This window comes from Mandrillus leucophaeus, unplaced genomic scaffold, assembly GCF_000951045.1.
Source record: "Mandrillus leucophaeus isolate KB7577 unplaced genomic scaffold, Mleu.le_1.0 Scaffold189, whole genome shotgun sequence".
NCBI lineage: Eukaryota > Metazoa > Chordata > Mammalia > Primates > Cercopithecidae > Mandrillus > Mandrillus leucophaeus.
Window position 1 is genome coordinate 858303 of NW_012101909.1, and position 5332 is coordinate 863634.

The 5332-nt window shown below is 54.1% G+C and overlaps 1 protein-coding gene across 2 annotated transcripts in view; it reads right to left on the bottom strand.

The window, feature by feature from the left end:
* The window catches only part of LOC105538274 (chromosome unknown open reading frame, human C18orf25), a 117341-nt gene extending 116226 nt beyond the window's left edge, over positions 1 to 1115 (bottom strand). For both annotated transcript variants that reach the window (XM_011978084.1, XM_011978083.1), the window contains exon 1: positions 806 to 1115. The gene's annotated coding sequence lies outside the window, so the exon portion shown is untranslated. The remainder of the gene's footprint in view (positions 1 to 805) is intronic.
* Positions 1116 to 5332: the final 4217 nt, after the last annotated feature.

Genomic DNA, 5332 nt, shown 5'->3' on the forward strand with positions numbered 1-5332 from the left:
GGCGGGAGGGAGGCGGGGGGTAGGCGGACAATTTAAAAGTGAGAATGAATGGCTTGCGTAAAGGCGATAGTCTTTAAGCCGGGTTCGTCAGTGTACATCCTCACCGGTTTTGAAATAAAGTTGACGAACTCCCCAGAAGCGGTCAATTTTGGAGACTGACACATCTCTCCCATTGACCGGAGGCGCCTGCCGACCGAAGGTAGTGGAAACGCCGAGAGGCAGGCGGCGCCAAGCCTAAGAAAGCCTTTTCTCCCTCCTCCAAGGCCACTGCGGCCGCAGCCCTGGAGCTCTCCACTGCAGGGGCAGGTATCGGCGCCAGACCCCCGGCTCACGGAGCTGGCGGAGTTGCCGCCACTGCTTCCCAGGCGGGCCTAGGAGCCAGAAAGTTGCGTGAAGACAACTCCAAGGCCGTGAAGCCGCTTCCCCCCGCAGCCCGGGGACTGCGGCACCTCCAGCCTCTCCTTAGTACCCCACGGAAAAGGACTTGCCTCGACCCGGCCCCAGCGTCTGGGGGCTTGAGGTGCCGTAGCCAACTCCGCCGGGCCGGGAGGACGCTAGGGTCACCAGCGGCTGACGAGCAAGGAGGTTGGAGCGGTGCGATGCCCCCGCGTCAGACGCCAGTCCAGGCTGCGAGTTCCCGGCGCCCACCAGCCAGGCCCGCCAGGATCCCAGCGTCCGGACGCCGCAGAGCCCTCACCGCGGCCCGCAGCCCTCCGACTCGCCCCGACCCATCCCTGGGACGCAGCCCGGGCTCCGCAACTCGACAAGTAGCCAGGCCGCGGCCCTGCGCCCCTTCCCGCCTCACCTGCGCTCCGCTGCGACTCCGTGCCTCCTCGCTCGCTCCGCGCGCGCCCCGTCGGGGCACGCACCGACCCCCCGGCTTAGACTCTCCCCGCTGCGGTGACTCAGGACGCGACGGCCACCGCCGCCTTCTCCTCCTCGGAACAAGCGCCGGCGGCGAGCAGAGAGGGTCGCGGTCAGAGCCCCTGCCGGGACCAAAGTGAACCTCGCCGCCTCCGCAGCCTCTACCACCAAGTCCCTTCAGTCGTCCGCGCCGCCCCCAAGAAAATGTCACCAGAGGCCGTTCCGCTCGGCGCCTCACTTCCGCCCGGAAACACAGAGCCTGCGTCGGCCGGCTAGAGAGGCTGCTGCGCCGGAGACCTCTGGAGACTGGCGCCCGAGGCCCGAGAAAAGCCAGACAGCGCCATCTGGCGCGATGGAACCCGCGCTCCTCCCGCTGCAGACCGCGGGGCGTGAAGGCGCCAGCTCCCCGGGCTTCTTTCCCGCGCTCCCTCCTTCTGTTGAGACCGTCTCCTTCCAGAAATGTCTTTCCCGGGGTGTGTGAAAGCCACTCAATGCAAGACAAGGACAATGCCTTCAACAAAGGACAGCGCTCCCGTTTCTGTGCGCTGCTCAGTACTCACCCCCTCCTGAAGCCCTTCCGAAAGCAGCTCGCGGTGTCTGAATCTTTGAGTCGCTCCAGCGGAGGGCCCGCGCCCTTCTCTCCCCGCTTTTTCGCGGATGCGGACAGCTGGGCTCGCGGAGACTCAGCTGAGCTCGGGGAGACTAGGCTGAGGTTTTCTTGGGCAGCGGCACCAACATCTGCTCAAGTTTCTGCCCGGGCACCTTGCAGGCCTTGCAGATCGACCGCCACCTGCTGGTGGGACGGGGCCCGGAGGGGAGACGCCGCTCTGCCCCGAATTCCGCCTCTGCAGTCGCCCTCCGATTTGCAGTCAGCCCTTAGGAGGGTAGGGGAAAGGAGGTGGATCGAACCCCGAGAAAGGGGAGGAGGGCGCGGGCCAACTGGCGGGTAGAGGGCTTCCCAAGGAGAAGCAGGAGATGCTGAAGACGCATCTCACGACGCAAGATCTGGCCAAGGACCCGCGCTCACCCAAAGCACTGCAGTGTTTTGAGAAGAAAAATAATAATAATAAAGCTTTCACCTTTACAGAGCTGTGCTGGAACCTCGGATGAGACCCGTCAAGAGGAGATTCTGAAAATCTTACACCACTGGGTCCGTACTCCCCTAAACATCAGTATCCCCCTTCAGACCAGGCCCATTAGTTCCCCCACTTCACTCATTTTTTCTGACTGCCTACAGGAGTTCGAGTTTTTCATCCCTAACTACAAGAATAATTATGAAAAGAAAATAACTTTTATTGAATGCCTATTACATACCAGGCACTTTGCATTTAAATGGGTTAAATTCCTTGAATCCTCTTTACAACTCATAACAACCCTATGAGTTGGATGGCATTACTAGCCCCAAGTTGCAAAGGTGGAAACTGAGGCACAGAGTGACCTGCCCAAGATGACACATCCAAGTAAGTGGCAGTGTTGGATTACAACACAGGCAGAGCTTACTTCTTAACCACAGCCACCACTGCCTCATTGAGAATCACTGAGAACGTAGTGTGTGCTAGCTAAGTAGTTTATCTGTATATGTTATTTCACTCATTCATTCATGTATTTACTTTCTGCTACCTGAGTCCTCAAGGGATTTGAGAGGTTGTGGGGTAGTGACAACAGCCCAGCCTCTTGCAGGAAAAAAAGAAAAGAAAAGAAAAAATCACTACTAAGATCACAACTGTCCGAAAATGAATGAGTGAATGTGGACTAATACACTGAGTTTTTAAAAGATTCCATGACAGTCTGATCTAACCAATGCTGCGGGAATACTGAAGTAGGCCCCTGACTACTGAGATACCATCTTGGGTCCTTCTCCTGTTTTTTGTTGTTATTGTTGTTTCTTTGTTTTTTGTTTTGTTTTGTTTTTTTCTTGAGACAGAGTCTTGCTCTGTCACCCAGACTGGAGTGTAGTGGCGCGATCTTGGCTCACTGCAACCTCTGCCCCCCGAGTTCAAGCGATTCTCCTGCCTCAGCCTCCCGAGTAGCTGGGATTACAGGCGCATGCCACCACGCCCGGCTAATTTTTTGTATTTTTTAGTAGAGACAGGGTTTCACCATGTTGGCCAGGCTAGTCTCAAACTTCTGACCTCAGGTTCTCCACCCGCCTCAGCCTCCCAAAGTGCTAGGATTACAAGTGTAAGCCACCGCACCCAGCCCCTTCTCCTGTTTAATACCAGTAAGTCAGTTTCCTGCAGCAAATGGCCTTTGCATATTTTTGGAGGCTAGGGTATTTGATACCCTAATTACTAATATTTTTATTACTACTGTATTTCCATTATTAAATGGGACAGTTACTTGCTTCTTCCCCTTCCTCTGTAGGAGCAGAAGGGACCCTACTTCTGCCTCAAAGTCTTCTGTGTATCCAATACTTAGCTCTACAAGCTCCTGAAATGCCATCTCCCCCATAAAACCAGCTCAGCCCAGACACAACCCCCATCACCACTACCCTCACTACCAACTCCATCCCGGCCTCCCGCTGTGGGTCAAGACTCCCCTGCTCACACACACTCTCCTACAAACATGTCTGCCCTTGGCCTATCTGTAGGATTACTACTACATCATATTTGTCATCCTCTCAATTTCTGTCATAGCCCTAGAGTCCAGAGCCAAGCCTGTCAGAATCACTCTTCACCATCATTTTTTGCACCTGATATACCGCCTAGCCTGGGGCTAAGCCTGCAGCAGGTACCTGCCAGCCGTAGTGGCCTGGACAGTAGCATCAGGGTGTGGCTGGTCTGGCTTTGACTGTAATCTGATCTATCCTGACTGAGCAGGTTACTTCTACCATTTGCCCTGTAAAATGGACATGATTTTGAGAACCACCCTACAGATGATGAAAGTAGGGGAGACGAGGGGAGGAACCGTTATTTTTGGGCTCTGGGCTGCCCCCTCCCTTCCATCTCAGATTACTAAGAATTAGGCAACCTAAGGCCAGGCGTGGTGGCTCAGGCCTGTAATCCTAGCACTCTGGGAGGCCAAGGCGGGCAGATCACTTTAGGTCGGGAGTTCAAGACCAGCCTGGCCAACATGGTGAAACCCCGTCTCTACTAAAAATACAAAAATTAGCTGGGTGTAGTGGCACGCTCCTATAGTCCCAGCTACTTGGGAGGCTGAGGCAGGAGAATTGCTTGAACCTGGGAGGCAGAGGTTGCAGTGAGCTGAGATTGTGCCACTGCACTCCAGCGAGACTTTGACTCAAAAAAAAAAGGGGGCAACCTGGCCTCCCTCAACATAACCACCCACCCCTACCATAGCCAGCAGCCACTAGGATTGCCAGTGGCCTCCGGGGAAATGCTGACCTTCTGCACAATAGTAGCCACAGAACCTCAGACAAGTCACCGCTTCCAGGGTTAACAGGACTCGCTCTGCCTCACAGCGTCATTCCATGGGATTAAATGGCTTCCTCCAACACAAGGACATCCAGAAGCATTCTAAGGACTCTAAGTAGTGGAAGATCAGACAGTTGTCAGGACCGGGGGCTCTGGGGTTTGACAGATCTGATGTTGGACCAAGTTCTGCCTCTCTCTAGCAGAGTGACCCTCAGGTAGTTATGTAACCTCACTGAGCCCCATTGTCCTCGCCTGTCAGACATGGATGACCCCCCAGTACTCCCTTGCAGGCTCTGGAGGAGTGACAGTAGAATGACTCATGATTTCAGCTCTCTGCTCCATGCTGGGCTCAGGCAGAATGCTCTAGAACGAGGCTGCCGCTCTGATGGCAGCACTCCAGGCCAGCACCTTCTAGGCCACAGACTCTCAGTGGTCAAATACAAGTGAAATTTCCATCTCAACAGACTCATTTTTCCAGAGCAGCAGGTTCACGTGGAACCAGAATGGAACAGTGCAGAAGGATACCATGAAAATGGAGCCAAGGGTGACTGGGAGGGGGGCCCCTTTCCCCCACAAACTTCCAGCTCCCCACCCTGGTTCTCTGGGCTGGTCAATTAAGACTCATCTGTCTTGGATAAAGTACTCTGAAACCCAGCTCCAAATCTCTCTTTCCAACCAGGTGATCCCCCAGAAACTCCATCTATTTAGAAAGTCTGTAAGTTCTGAAAAAGGAAGAAAAAAGAAAAAGTGAAAATAAATGCAAAGGACAGTTTCATTTTTTTGTTTCGTTGTTTTTTTTGTTGTTTTTTTTGTTTGTTTGTTTTGTTTGTTTGTTTTTTTGAGACCGAGTCTCACTCTGTCTCCCAGGCTGGAATGCAATGGCACAATCACAGCTCACTGCAGCCTCAACTTCCCGGACTCAAGCAATCCTCCCACTTGAGCCTCCCAAGTACCTGGGACCACAAGCAATTTTTAAAAATTTTGTAGCCGGGCACGGTGACTCACGCCTGTAATCCCAGCACTTTGGGAGACCAAGGCGGGCAGATCACCTGAGGTTGGGAGTTCAAGACCAGCCTGACCAACGTGGAGAAACC